The 15,622-nt window shown below is 43.1% G+C and overlaps 1 long non-coding RNA gene across 1 annotated transcript; it reads right to left on the minus strand.

Moving 5' to 3' along the window:
• Positions 1–207: 207 nt before the first annotated feature.
• LOC121869384 lies at positions 208–14,138 on the minus strand. The gene is made up of 3 exons (XR_006089537.1): positions 13,377–14,138; positions 10,322–10,420; positions 208–970 (listed from the first exon to the last, which is right to left on the minus strand). It is a non-coding gene; the product is annotated as an uncharacterized LOC121869384 (long non-coding RNA).
• Positions 14,139–15,622: the final 1,484 nt, after the last annotated feature.

A 15,622-nucleotide genomic window follows, 5' to 3' on the forward strand; every position in this document is an offset into this window, starting at 1 on the left:
TCCAGAGCCCTCCAACACACACACAGTCCCTCCAGAGCCTCCAACACACACACACAGTCCTTCAGAGCCCTCCACACACACACACACACACACAGTCCTCCAGAACCTCCCACACACACACACAGTCCTCCAGAACTCTCCAACACACACACACAGTCCTCCAGAACCCTCCAACACACACACACAGTCCTCCAGAGCCCTCCCACACACACACACACAGTCCTCCAGAGCCCTCCAACACACACACACACAGTCCTCCAGAGCCCTAAACACACACACACACACACACACACACACAGTGCATAACAGTCAATAAATGCCCAGTACTTGAAATGTCTGACTAATTTGTAAAGTAGGGTGGATGACCCCTCCTTCACCCACATCATGGTGTGAACGATCAAGCCAGCAGCAGCCATGTTACCCGCATGGTCGACAGTAGACTGCCAAAGCAGCTATTCTACGGTCACCTAACGAATAGTAAACATAACGCTGGCGGACAACTGAAAAAGTAGAATAGTCTTGAGACAAACCTGAAAAAATGTCAAATCGACCCCCCTGACATGGGAAATGAATACTCCACACCATTAAACTTGGAGGAGCACCACAGAAGGTATCGATGCTTTCCAGTTAACCCAACTGCATATCAAAGCAGACAAACGCCAAAGCTGGAAAGATACTGCTCCTCCCGCGCACTAGATGTGGCCCCCCACATTTGCAACAACTGTGGACAACCCTGCCAATCCCGTATCGGCCTCTTTAGTCACCTGAGAACTCACCAACGAAGGTGACATCCTTAATAACTCGTATCATTGTATAATAGGCTTCTTAGTTGGATGAACGTCATATTCGATTCTGAGCAGCAGCAGGAGGAGGAAGGCGGATAATCCCTCCTTCACCTACATTATGGGGTGGATGACCTGTCCAGCAGGAGTGTAGATGATCCCTCCCTCACCCACATCGTGGCCAACCTCTGTAATAATCAACACAACATTTTACCATACAATTCTATTTAACTTTCTTATCTATTTACCAGAATAAGACTAATACAGATGAATTATCTTGAATGAATAATTTATCAAGCTGTTAAATACTCATTAATAAATGTATAAACATTATTACATGTATTAATTAACCTTTTTCCCTGCATGTAAAGGCCTGGCCTGTAGGATATAAATCCCTTGCCAGCCTTATCAGGAACTTATCAAAGGAAAGTCAAAAAGCATGGGTTTCCAAGGGGTAATAAACAACCATTAGGGAGGACATCTCTTTAATAAGAAAATAATCACAAAATTAAACTCTGACACTACTCTCACAAATATCAAATAAACAGCACTGGAGTCAAACAATCACTAAAACAAAGTACAGATATTTCCTACAGCTGCAGATGAATCTTCCTTCTAACCAGCACTGTAGAATGTTCTGGTAATGCAGTGATACGCTTTCAGGAAGAAGGTCCAGGGCAGCTTCCTCACTTGGCGCCGGAGTTGGTGGGTGATGTCTTGCCACACAAGAGAGACGCCAGGGTACGGACAGTGGATAGGGCGTGGAGGAAGTGGTGATCACGTGGCGGCCATGGCAGTAGCTGGAGTAAGTGACCGGAGTTGACAGTCGAATAGTGAAGGACTGGAGAAACAGCCCACAAGCCCCAGGAACCTCCAATGAGTACAGAACCAAAGAAGGAATTGAACAGCGGGGTGAAGTAACAGCTGTGGTGAAGGCTAAATCTTGTCTGGCCAGCAACGAGGCAGCAGCGGCCTTCTCACCTTTGTCTCCCCCCTAGTGGGGCCGCAAACGAGCAGCAGACAACCTACCCGCTCATTACAGCCCTTACACTGCATTTATTTCACTTTATTATATTTGTTATCTAATGTATATACTGTATAGTAGGTAAGTTAATATTAACTTGGGTCGGTCTAGGTTAGTTACATTTAAGTTAGGCTGATTAGTTTAGTTAAGCTATTAATTGAAACCCACCTACAAACAACCAGCTTTACAAGCTATATTAATCACTTTACTACTACCAATGCTCACAGGAGGGTGTGTGGATGGGAGGAAGGGTGTATGGATGGGAGGTTGGGTGAGTGGATGGGAGGTTGGGTGTGTGGATGGGAGGAAGGGTGTGTGGATGGGAGGTAGGATGTGTGGATGGGAGGTTGGGTGTGTGGATGGGAGGTTGGGTGTGTGGATGGGAGGAAGGGTGTGTGGATGGGAGGTAGGATGTGTGGATGGGAGGTTGGGTGTGTGGATGGGAGGTGTGTGGATGGGAGGATGTGTGTGGATGGGAGGAAGAGTGGTGTGGATGGGAGGAAGGGTGTGTGGATGGGAGGAAGAGTGTGTGGATGGGAGGAAGAGTGTGTGGATGGGAGGAAGTGTGTGTGGATTGGAGGAAGAGTGTGTGGATGGGAGGAAGGGTGTGTGGATGGGAGGAAGGGTGTGAGGATGGGAGGAAGGGTGTGAGGATGGGAGGAAGGGTGTGTGGATGGGAGGAAGAGTGTGGATGGGAGGAAGGTTTAGGTAGTCTAAAGTCCCACTTGGAAAATATAACAAATTATATATCATCTTTTGATGAAGGAGCATTTGGGACTCCTGGGCAGACTTTTTGTTGGTCATCCTAATATTTGATGCTTGATTGGTGCTCAGTATTCTAATATGGCTTTAAATACCCAAAGAGATATAAACTTAAGTAGATGCAATATTGATTGATAGAAGGTACAGTGGGTAGGAAGGCCGCTGATACATCCTGTCTTCATCATAAAGTCAGCCACTTCTTGAGTGTAGAGGTTGGTCTCTTATCTTCGAGAGTTCGTGTTGGCCCCAGGTGACACGTGGCAAATCTGGTGTCATTTTAGGCATTGTCACTTGGTAAATACCTTAAGCCTAAAAGGGTTTATCTCCTAAACAAAAAATCATATAATTACTTTACAGTGAAGTAGTTTCCTCTATTAAATTTGGTAATTAAACAAATCTTAGTTTAGGAGATAAAGTTCTCACATTCCACCAAAAATAAATTTCCTTTCTTACTAGTCATTCAGGCAGTACATTCAAAAGCACTTACTTTAACTAGTCCAAATTACTATGAACATAAGACTATAATCAACTTAATCTATTACTTTGTATAAATAAATGTTTACATCAATATTTACATTTATTGCTTCATTTTTTGCGACAGTAGAAGTAAAATTATGTCGGCTGTGAGTGATCCTGCTATGTGAAATATATTTTTATCTTTGAGAGTCTTGGCTGAGAGTAGTTTTACTGTGATATATATTTTTACCTTCGAGGGTCTTGACGAGTAATAGTTTTGCTGTGTGATATATATTTTTACCTTCTGAGGGTTTTGATGGGTAATAGCTTTACTGTGCCATATAAATTTTTACCTTCTGAGGGTCTTGATGGAAAATAGTTTTGCTGTGTGATTACCTTGAGGGTCTTAGCTCTGTACTGTTAAAGCACTGTGTAAATTTAACAAACCAGAACTGATTAACGGTCCCAACTTCCTGTGAATCACCAGATAACGGTGAAAAAACAACAGAGAGCAGCAGGCACCCTTCTACTGCTGTCACAATCATCTCTGAGCATCCTGACCCTACAAGAACCTTCTTGCCCACTAGGTTATTGAGGGGCACTCATACTGAAGGGGTCATACTTGCATCAAAACACGATAAGTAAACATAAGCACATATTTAAATACAGTGCATCATGCCTTTTATTTTAGGTGTAGACTACAGTATCCGTGAAGAGGTATGAACGTGGGTACCCTATGCTGATGGACGATTCAGCAGCCCAAGGAGCCAAGAAGGTAAATTATGTGTTGTGTTGTGTGTGTGTGTGAAAGGGTGGACAGGTGGGTGAGTGGGTAGGTAGGTAGGTCGGGTAGGTGGGTGGGTGAGTGAGTGCATAATGAACAACTGTATCAGAAACACACAGGTATGATTACATCTTAAATATCAAAATATTATCTATCACAATACAGTACGTTATCCACATACAGTATAAACAGAAAACTACCGAGGAAAAGAGAAAATGCGAAAGTACTTGGGAATTTTATGTTTTCTTTTTCGTTTGTGGTTATTAGTATGTTTTAATACATGTTAAAGAATATATATATATATATACCAAGCATTAATATACTGTATGGCAGTAAATGAAGGATGAATCTATACATACTATAGTTTCCATTTAAAGTAATTATGAATGACTTTAATTCCATTAATATGTACACATGACAGGATCAGGTGATTAGATAGTCTAAACATGAATACCGGGTATTCACATCAACAAACATTACCTCATATTCAAGAATGGTAGAAAGTACATGTAAAGCAGTGAGGGAAACCTAAAAATTGGGTAGAAATGATTGTTTATTAGTCTTCATCGGTAGTACTTTTGGGAGGTGGTGGGTTGTGTGGGTGACAGAGGTAAGCCACACAAGTACTCTATTGCTGCTATTTTGTTGCGGAAGGAAATTACTACAGGAAAGCCAGATCTAGGCATTTCAGTAGGGGGGGGGGTGTCACAGAAAAAAGAGCACTTCTTAAAATAAAAATAACAAGATACAAAAAGAAATTCTAATTTGGGTACAGCAGTTATCACAGAAAAATGTACAAATGATTACAAATGTCATGCCAATTCAAATAACTATCAGAATAAGGTGAATAGAGTGGCTGGAGCACAGACCAAAGTGATAAGGAAAGTGGTAAATGAGTTACAATCCACTAAGACTCCCATTTAGTAAATCCTTGGATCAATGTATTCAGTGCCTAGGGACTAGAAATCAGCCAGTGCCACCCCAGTATACAAGGGTAAAAAAAAGCACAGTAGAAAACTACAGGCTGATCAGCCTAACAAGATACAGTGTACAGAGGGATAGCACAAAGATAATAAAAACTCGTCAAAGAGAACTGGAAAAAAAAAAGGGAAAACAGAAGATAACTCAAACTGTCCTGGACGGACGAATGAAGGGAGGTTAAAACCAGCAGTGGGCAGTTAAATACTGTTTTTTTTTTCTTTCTTTTTAAATAGGAGTAGATCTGTACACAGTCTGCAGCCCCCCTCCCCAACAGCAACAACCACGAGGGGTATAAAACCTGGGGCTGAAGCGGCACCAGGAAATCTGTTGAATGTGATTACTGCAAGGAGACGACGGATGTTGATGGTACAGACCTGACCAATACAGAGTTTAGGACGATACAAGTTGCCATAAAGCATGAAGGCTGTCACTGGTATTGCCCTGACTGCATAGTGAAAGAGGCGATTGCAAGCCATAGGGGAACGAGTTCCCTTGGGACGAAAATAGATGAAGCTGGATCCTTGCTGGTTGCCAAACTTGAACAAGTTGGGAAAGAGATCCTTGCTAAGACTGAGGAAGTAGCCGATAGAATGGAGGTGGTAGCAAAGAGGAGTTATGCTCAGGCCTTAACAGAGCCATGGGAGGTGGTGGAAAGTAATGAAGGATCAGAACAGGTTCTACAACAGCTAGGGACTCTGAAGATGTGTGTCGAAGAGATGGCAACTAGCGGACGTACTGTTAGGGGAGAGAAGGAACAACGGGAACGTTTCCAGTGCAAGAACAATATAATAGTTTTTGGAGTCCCTGAGAGCCAGGCGGAGGGAACCGAGAGTAGGACAACACACGATAAGATGCAGTTTAAGAATATTTGTACATAGGTTCTGAATATGCCCTCCTCCCCCCTTCAGAATGTGAGGAGGCTGGGACAAAAGCAGGGGGACAAACCTCACCCCCTCAGGATCACACTAGTGAGTGAGGAGAAGAAATGGGAGGTTATTCAGTGGGAAAAAACTTAGCAAGGAGCAAGGCATTTCGAAATGTATTTATTCACCCAGATCGCACAGTAAAGCAGAGGGAGCAGCACAAGAATCTCCTGCAGGGCTTGAAGCAGAAGAGGGAGGAGTCAAGGAGGAACAGGGATGGGTGTACATGGGTTATATTCAGGAGGAGGGTAGTGGAAACAAGTGAGCCAACACAGAGCCAGGGGGCAGCAGCGCACCCTCCACCCGCTCTTCCCCCCACCCGAGAGGAGGTGAGCGCCGTGTAAATAATGACATTTCTAACCACACCCTGCAAAATACAGTGTACTTAGCAAATGCTGCAGCTTCTGAGAATGGAGGGGGGCGGGAGTTACTACTAAGAGTAGAGACGTTACCGAAAAGAACAAATTCTGGCTTGAATGTCATGTACACTAATAGTGACAAGTTCCTTGATAAGAGAGAGGAATTTGAAACACTACTGAAGGTACACCAACCCAATATTGTAGCTGTAGAACTGTTGTACAAGAACAGGAAAATCGACCCAGAGGAATGTGAGTTCAGTATTGCTGAAACTTGCAAGAAACTTGCAAGAGGGGTGTGGTTATCTATGCTTGGCAAGATTTTAGAGCCAGCCAGGCATGGGTACAGGGAGAGGATGTTTTTGAAGAGTCCAAGTGGTGTAAAATTAAATTAAAGGGAGGGGACTTACTTATTGCCGGGTGTATCTACAGATCCCCAAACTGTAGCCCACTAAATCAAAGGAACTTAAGAGCCTTAATAGACAATGCAGCAATGCTCAACCCTAGCCACCTCCTTATCATGGGGGAATTTAACTATGGCGACATCGACTGGAGAAACAAGTTCACCCCAAATGACTTGAATAACCCTGCTACTCTTTTTGTAGAATCTCTGAGAGATAACTTTCTGTTCCAACATGTTAAAGACCCAACACATTACAGAGAGGAGCAAACACCAAAGCCACTAGACCTCATCATAACAAACGAGGAGCGTATGGTGGCCAAACTGAAACAACTAGCCCCAATTGGCACCAGTCACCATGTAGTGTTGTCATTCAGATTTAACTGTTACCTAGTTCATGATAAAGCCAGGCCAAGGTGCAAATATTACAGGGGAAATTACGACGGGATGAGGGAAGAGATGAGGGGGTATCCACTGGCCCGACTCACTAAGGCACAAGAATGCAGACACTATGCTGAATATCATAACTAGTAAAGTGACCCATTTGATCAATAAATATATACCCAAGACCAAACCCAGTGCCTCTAGGAATACGAGGGAACCCCAACACATAAACCATGTGGCAATCGACAAAGTTAAGAAGATAATCCAGATATTCAAGACGTGGGTTATGTCAAACAATAAGCAGGACAGGGGGATGTATGCAAGAGCCAAAAACCAAGCAAAGGTAGAGTTTAGAAGGGCTGAAAAGGAGTTCCAGAGGCTGGTTGCAAACGAGGTCAGGTCAAACCCAAAGGCATTCTACCGCTATGCAAAGTTGAAATTAAAAACGCGAGTAGGAGTATCAGACCTGAGGCTTGAAGATGGTAGTTACACAGATTCTGACCAGGATAAAGCCGAGGCATTGAACAGCTTCTTTTCCTCGGTGTTCATAAGAGAGGATGCGATTAACCTTCCTGCGTTTGAGGACAGATGGACCGACACAGCACTGACCCACATTGTGTTCACAGAACAGGGTATAAGACATAAACTGTCAAAGCTAAAGATCCATAAGAATCCCAGCCCTGACATGGTGCATCCCAGAGTGCTAAGAGCATTGTGCAACGAGCTTGCCGAGCCCTGAAGATCCTGTTCTGTAAATGCCTGGATGAACAAAAGGTCCCCAGTGATTGGAAAATGGCTTATGTGAGTCCTATCTTCAAGAAAGGCGATCGTCACTCCACGAACAACTATGGACCGGTGAGCCTGACCAGCATAGTATGTAAAGTACTTGAGAGCATTATCAGTGATGCCGCGATAGAGCATCTACTACGAAACAACCTTGTAAAGGATTGCCAACATGGTTTTATACCAGGGCGCTCCTGCTTAACACAATTGCTAAAGGTATTGGATATTTGGACCCATATTCTGAAACGGAGCAGTAATGTCGACAATATATACAGTACCTAGATTTTGCCAAGGCTTTCGGCAGTGTACCCCATGTAAGGCTGAAAAACAAACTGGAAGGGTACGGAATTCAGGGAAAAGTCCTAGCGTGGATCGAAGATTTTTTACATGAACGCAAGCAGTGTGTGGTGGTCAATGGCACAAAATCATCATCTGCAGCTGTCACAAGCGGGGTACCACAGGGCAGCGTATTGGGCCCACTGTTGTCTGTTTGTTTCATAAATGACATGCCTGACGCTGTACACTCTTCCATACAAGTGTTTGCGGATGATACCAAGTTATTTCGGGAAATCTAGAACCAAGAGGACTGTGAAGAGCTGCAGAAGGATCTCTGCGAGCTCCAAGATAGGTCGAAGAAATGGCTGCTGAGACTCAATGACATGAAGTGTAAGAGGATGCACCTAGGACGTACCAACGGTAAGGAGGCATATCATATGTCCCAACAGGCTGAAAAAACTGCACTATTTGAGACTGAATGTGAGAAGGACCTGGGTGCGTATGTTGACCATGAGCTGAAGTTCTGGGCCATTGTGAGAAGAAGGTAAATCAGGCAAATAAATTATTAAGTCTTATAAGAAGGTCGTTCAGATATCTAGACGGTCCGTCCCTCGTCACAATCTTCAAGAGTGAAGTGCTTCCCCATCTGGAGTACAGTACTGTTACCCTGTCTACTCCCGATATTTACAAGGGACTGCACTTTGGCACCTCAACTACCCTGAGAGATTGGAGTGCCTGAACTTGCCTAGCTTATACTACAGATGGGCAAGGGGGGACCTAATTGAGGTGTATAAGCATCTCAAAGGGCACTACTATGTCGAGTGTCCTTACTTGGAGCTGGCAGACGCTCGCCCCACAAGGGGTCACAGCTCAAGGTTGAAGAAGCCGCAGGTCCAGAAAACTGTGAGGACAATCTTTTTCGGAGTGAGAGTTGTGAACTCTTGGAATAATCTACCAGAAAGTGTTGTGACGGCACCGAGTGTGAGCTCTTTCAAGACCGGACTTGACCAACACTGGAGCAGGTTCAGGTACATTCAGGAGCCGGTGCATGCCCAGTACTTGCCAACAGTGCCTAACAGAGACGTGACAGATAGCCCAAGTGGCTAACGAGCCGATCAGTGGTGAAGAGGATAAAAAATAATAAATAAAATAAATTAAAATATAAACCCCATTATTGGACCCAACACAACCTAAACTTCTAAGTTACTCTGTATGGAAACAAATAATGCCCCTTTCAACTGAAGCAGTATGGTATATTCCTGTGGCTAGAGTAGTCTCAGAGCACAAATTGCCCCCTGGCTACCTAGGGAAACTCTGGCTGGAATGAGGGTATTGGACGAAATTCTGGAAGACCTCGAGTTGAGTAGTGATGAGTAATGCGAATAATGAAACACAAGGGGAGTCATGAGGTGAGGAAATACAACTTTACAAGAGGTAGTGAACAAGAAAGGAATTTGTAAAATGATGAGGGAAGCAGGATGGATAGAGAAGGTAAGTGAAAGTGAAAAAGAAAGAGAGAAGAGACAAAAAGTGGAGGAGGAGATGTGTGTTGGAAGGATAATAATAATAAAGAAAATAACAGAAGGGACATACTGGGAAATGGATCAAGGAGAGAGCAAAGTATGGAATCTGAAGGAAGAAAATGAGAACACACACGTCACTTGCAAATCCAAGTTGTGTAAATGTGAAAAAAGATCCAATGGTCACTGAATATTGGAAAAAATGGCAGTTAAATTATATCTAGAACATTGATAATTTTGCTGAGGAATCGCAGTCCTGGTTTGAAATGCGGACACAGCATCAACATTCCCAGAAGAAAACTGCACCTGATTCCAGTGAAACCTTGTCCTTGATGTATCTACTAAAGCAGTGTGATTTGTTTCCTGCTATTCAAAAAGTCCTACTGATCTTGACACACCAAGCCTCCACTCGTGAAGAAGAGCGGTCATTTAGCTTGCTGAGACATTATCAAGACATGCCCCCAATCACTAATATCAAGTGAACACTTGTCTGTATTGTGTATGCTCAGCATGCATAGCCAGAAGGGGTTAGATAGAAAGACGGCCTCCAATGAAGACACGAGTGATCGTTTTGGAGCTGATAAGTGCAGCTTGCAGTATTTATTTAACCACTGAAATTATGCTGCTAATGTTTTGAGCAAGTCACCAATGTGACAGACAGCTATCCCTAGATTTTTGGCTTTAACGATAAAAAGTAATGATTTTCCTTAAGTTTTAAATGCTTAAAGTCAACCCTATGATAATATTAATGATTAATAATTTGGTAATAACACTAATAAGTGATATTGCTGATTAGTATACAATACAGTACTACTCAAATATAGTAACTCAATTATACTTAACCATACTTTTATATATATATACTGTATATATATATAAAAGGTATATACCTTCCTTTCTTGCACACCCTGGAAAAAATCCTATGGATGTCCATGGCAGCACCTGTCCTCTCTTGTACTGGTAAAGGAAGGTTACAGAAGCTTGAGATTCTGCAAAATGAAGCAATGAGAATAATTTTAGGATGTCCAAAAAATGTAATGATTGAGATAATGAGAATAGAACATGGTCTACAGAGCAATTCACAGGTCAATGAAATTAATACAGTTGTAGCAATTTGATTAATGAAAGGGAATAGTGGGGGTAAACTTGTTTAAGATATAAATGGTGGCTTAAAAATTAAAAGGACCTTCTGGAGGCAAGGCAAGATAAGAGAGGATACATAAAAGGATTAAAAAATATAATTAGAAAATGTAATCTGACAGACTGGTGTACAGCTGTTCAGAAAAGTTGCAAGGATCCACCCTGGGATTATTAATTTACCTAAAATAAACACAGTGATCAGCTCGTTATCCGCTTGAACGATCGGTCACATCTTTGTTATGCACTGTTGGAAAGTACTGGGCATGCACTGGCTCCTGAATGTATCTAAACCTGCTCCAGTGCTTGTCAAGTCTGGTCTTGAAAGAGCTAACACTCGGTGCCGTCACAACACTGGCAGATTGTTCCAAGAGTTCACAACTCTCTCCGAAAAAGTTACCCCTCACAGTTTATGGGCTTGCGGTGTCTTCAACCTTGAGCTGTGACCCCTTGTGGGGCGAGCATCTGCAATCTCCAGGTAAGGACACTCGACTGAGTACTGCAGTGCCCTTTGAGATGCTTATACACCTCAATTAGGTCCCCTTTTGCCCATCTGTAGTATAAGCTAGGCAAGTTCAGGTGCTCCAATCTCTCAGGGTAGCTGAGGTGCCGTAGTGCAGGCACCAGTCTGGTGGCATTCCTTTGGACATTTTCAATCAACTGACAGTCCCTAGCATATCTGGGGGACCAGACGGGGTGACAGTACTCCAGATGGGGAAGCACTTCACTCTTGAAGATCGTTACGAGGGACGGGCCGTCTAGATATCTAAACGGCCTTTTTATAAGACCTAATAATTTATTTCCTGATTTGTCATCTTCTCACAATGGCCCAAGAACTTCAGCTCATTGTCAACATACACACCTAGGTCCTTTTCACATTCAGTCTCAATGCAGTTTCTTCATCCCGCTGGGACATGTGATATGCCTCTTTACCGTTGGTATGTCCCAGGTGCATCCTCTTACACTTCGTGACATTGAATCTTAGCAGCCATTTCTTCAACCATTCTTGGAACTCACAGAGATAAGGCAGTACATTACCAGCATGTAATCAGCCAAGAACAGTGTACTGTTAAAGCAGACGTAAAAATTTTCGGAGATACCAAGTGCATGATACTAAACATGAAAATGGAAATGACAATGCACAGAACTTAACAGAACCTGACCTAACCAGCCTAATCTTACCTAACTTCCTTGCAGGGAGCTCTGCCGCCCCCAGCATATTAAGTAAAAAGATATCTGTTACCAATGAAGGCAATTTGCTTGAAGCAACATTGTGTAATTTTACGGTTTTGAGGACGTAAGAGTACAATCAGTTGTTGCACTGAAACACATACTGTATTTCTTCTTCACAGTCAGTTCTCTGCCACATCTTGAACACTTGCATGTCCTGCCAACTAGTCCATGTTGATAGATAAACTCTTGAAGATGGTCTGCATCCTCCACAACCGCAGGTAACTTGTGATACACAACCGAACATGACGCAATAGCACCATTGAAAATTAACATGGGAATCAAATCCAACTTCAGTACATGATTCTCATACATAGAATAGTTTTAAGAACCTACTGCACCCAAAGAAAGAAAAGAGGATTTGGACAAGCCAATACTCACAAATCTGGATTGTGACACCTCTTACATGAGAAAAACAAACAGTATGTAATAAAAATTATATGACAATGCAAAGAACCTAATAGAACTTGACCTAACCAATCAAAGAAACCTACCTAACTTCCAAGCCGGACCCCACAGCATATTAAACAGAAAACTTACTTTGATATTCAACATCAATGAAAGCAACTTTCTTGAAGCGGCACAGTGCAATTTTTTGTGGACATGAGAATATGCTCTGACTGAGCGGGTTGGTTGATGCACGGAAATAAACAACGAGTAGATGACAACACATGCCAACACGGCAGAATTTCCGGGAAATTTTATGGGAAATAATTAATTTCTTCACATAAAAAGCACGTATAGACATCATTTTAGTGTCATATGATCGGTTTTTCACCGTGTTTTACCCTGCATTTTCCTTCATCCTTCATTCCTTACCCACTGCAGGTGATTTATGATAGTAGATAAAGTCATGCTAAAAAAATAAATAAATACTTATAATTAGAAATAAAAAGGGTGCTACTATAGCATGCAATCTACAACATATTTAGGTTAGGTTAGACTAAAGATATTTTTGAAGACCACACACTATAGTAGCACCATAAACTTTTTTTGTATCGTTCTCATTACTCGCTATCATCCAAAAACACATCTATGGAAAAAATTAATATAATCATACAATTCCTTCTGGTGTAAGTCGTCTGCACCAGTATTACCGAAAATATAAACGACAATGGACAAGTTAGATGAAGTTAGGTAAGGTTAGGTCAGGTTCTAATAGGTTATGTGGATTCTCACTTCTATTTTCGTATTCAGTATCATGCAAATAGTATCTCCTGAAATATGGATCAATTCCATAAGTTATTTCTGGTGGTCTCCTCCATCTTTACTAACCATTTTAACAGCAGTAATGATCGATGGAATTACTACACTCGCCACAATAAATTGCAATAATACTCAGGCAACATAACAATATATAAAATGACGAAGTTTAACTTAGCATTTAACTTTTCATAACACATCAACGTCATGTAAATTTCCATTTGATGACGAAGTAAAACTCTCCGTAATTACTTATTGGGTTGACCAACTCTCTAACATCACATGTAACTTAATATGAAAATAAAAATTACAAACAATTTAACCACCACAGTGAACAGTACTGAAATAAATTAATATGAAGATAAAAATACTAACAATTTACTCCCACAGGGCAGCCAGCAGCAACACTACCTCCTCCTACAGTCACTCAGGCAAATGGAGTGCAGATGAGGTGGACAATGAGGGTTAAAGGACTCTCACTGTTTGTATATTTCTGATTGCCAGTTAACTAATGCTGTGGGTTTAAAGATTAGGCTCCTTCAGTAGAAAAGCTTTGACAGGGGACCATCAGTGCGAGAAGGCCTCACCAGGAAAGCCATGAACCGCTGCAGGCTGGCACTGTTAGTGGCTAATAAGTACTTTCTATTTAATACTCCCCCTGCCGTCGAGTCCGAGCGTGGTGTAGCTCCCTCCACTAATCACGGCACTGCCTCATCGCCCACACGCAAGTTGTGTTAAGCCACGGCACCTTTTTTCTCTCACAAAAATTCCCTTCCATCATCCCCTTTAAACTTCCACTGAACCTCCCCCCGTCACTAGCCTTTATTGTCATTGTATGAAGGGAGATCCGCCCCCTGCTAAAAAAGTAGGTAAGTTAATTAGGTTTCTTTGGTTAGTTAGGTCAGGTTCTAGTAAATGTCACCTCTTTTATAATAAGACCATCACTTTATCGTCTATTTCCTTTATTTTCCTTAGTAGTTCATTTCCTAAGTAAATACAAAGATGCAATAACCACGTGGATATAACTATCACCTCCTGTCCTAATAGTCAGGGCCGTCCCTAGGAGGGTGCGGGGCCCGGGGCAACTCAGCCACTGCGGGGCCCCAGAAAATATATATATGGAGTCAGCTTATGCGGTCAGAGGAACCAACCCCCATGGGACTGTCGCTATGGATAGTAAGGTCACGGTTGCGATGGTGGCGTAAGCCGTCAGGTCAGATTAACCAGTCAACAGGTAATGTGTCCGAGGTCACTGGGTCTAGTGCTGGGCCCCGCGGGGGCCCCACACACGCGGGGCCCCGGGCGGTCGCCTCTGTTCGCCCCCCGTAAAGGACGGGCCTGCTAATAGTCACCTGTTTGATGATGGACACTGTCAATCCATCTTGCTGTTAAAGTCTACCTATATTTACAATTGGGGAACTGGGGTGGTCGAGTGTAGTGGCGGCCTAGGCCGTTGTGACGGTACCGAGTGTGAGCTCTTTCAAGACCAGACTTAACCAACACTGAAGCAGGTTCAGGTACATTCAGGAGCAGGTGCATGCCCAGTACTTGCCGACAGTGCGTAGACGTGACCGATTGCCCAAGCGGCTAACGAGCCGATCAGTGGTGAAGAGGATAAAAGTATAAAGTATTGCTGAGGGCGTTTGCTATTGTTTCGTAAATTAGTGCAATAGCCGTGTTTGTGCCTCGGTTCTTCTGGAATCCATGTTGTCTGGGGTTATATTTGTTTTCCTGTTCTAGATAGTTTCCGAGTCTGTTGTTGACTATTTTTTCTAGTATTTTGCCTGGTGTTTCTAATAGGGATATAGGTCTATAATTTTCTGGCCTTCTTGGTATTTTCCGGGTTTGGGTATGAGTCTGATTTTGGCTGTTTTGAATCTCGTGGGGAAGTTGTAGCGTTTCGTTAGGTTATGTGTTGTTGTCTCGCACTCAGGATGGGATGGATGGACGCTCTAGGTGGTGGTTTTCTTATATAAAATATATTATATGCAAAACAGTCTGGTGCTGGAGATGCCGTGTGGTGAGAAGCTTGCTCGTTGGGTGAGTAGCGTGCTGGAGCTTCGTTAGAGGAGATGGTGTGTGTTGCTGGCCTCCAGGTTGAATGAGAGCTGGACAGCGAGGAGCTTGCTCGAAGGAGGTGTTGCGTGTTCAGGAACGTAGGGTAGAAATGAGAGCTGGTCAGCGAGGAGCTTGCTCAGAGGAGGTGTTGGTGTTCAGGAACTTAGGGTAGAATGAATCTCAATGACTTGACTTAACTTAAATGCTAGTGACAGGGGGGAAGGAGGTTCAGGGGAAGGATAAAGGGAGGATTGAAGTGAATTTTAAAAGGAGAGAAAGGTGCCGTGGCTAAACACCGCTTGCGTTATTTTGGGTTTTAAGTTGGAGGCAGTAGCAACTCGCCTGGACGCGGCGAGGAGGTGTATAATCTCAATGACGAGACTGAGAGCTTATATACACAGCAGCCGGGAGTAAACCCGGATGCAAGTGTAGCAGGTGGCTTGTCATATGTAAGGAAGAGTATCGCAGGTGGCGACCTCCCCCCGCCCCCGTGAGAACCTCGCCGGTGGTTGAATTCCGTTGCTATGGGATACGGCTACGCTGTTGTAGGGGAAAGATCCACC

The sequence above is a fragment of the Homarus americanus genome, unplaced genomic scaffold (assembly GCF_018991925.1).
Source record: "Homarus americanus isolate GMGI-L3 unplaced genomic scaffold, GMGI_Hamer_2.0 scaffold36734, whole genome shotgun sequence".
NCBI lineage: Eukaryota > Metazoa > Arthropoda > Malacostraca > Decapoda > Nephropidae > Homarus > Homarus americanus.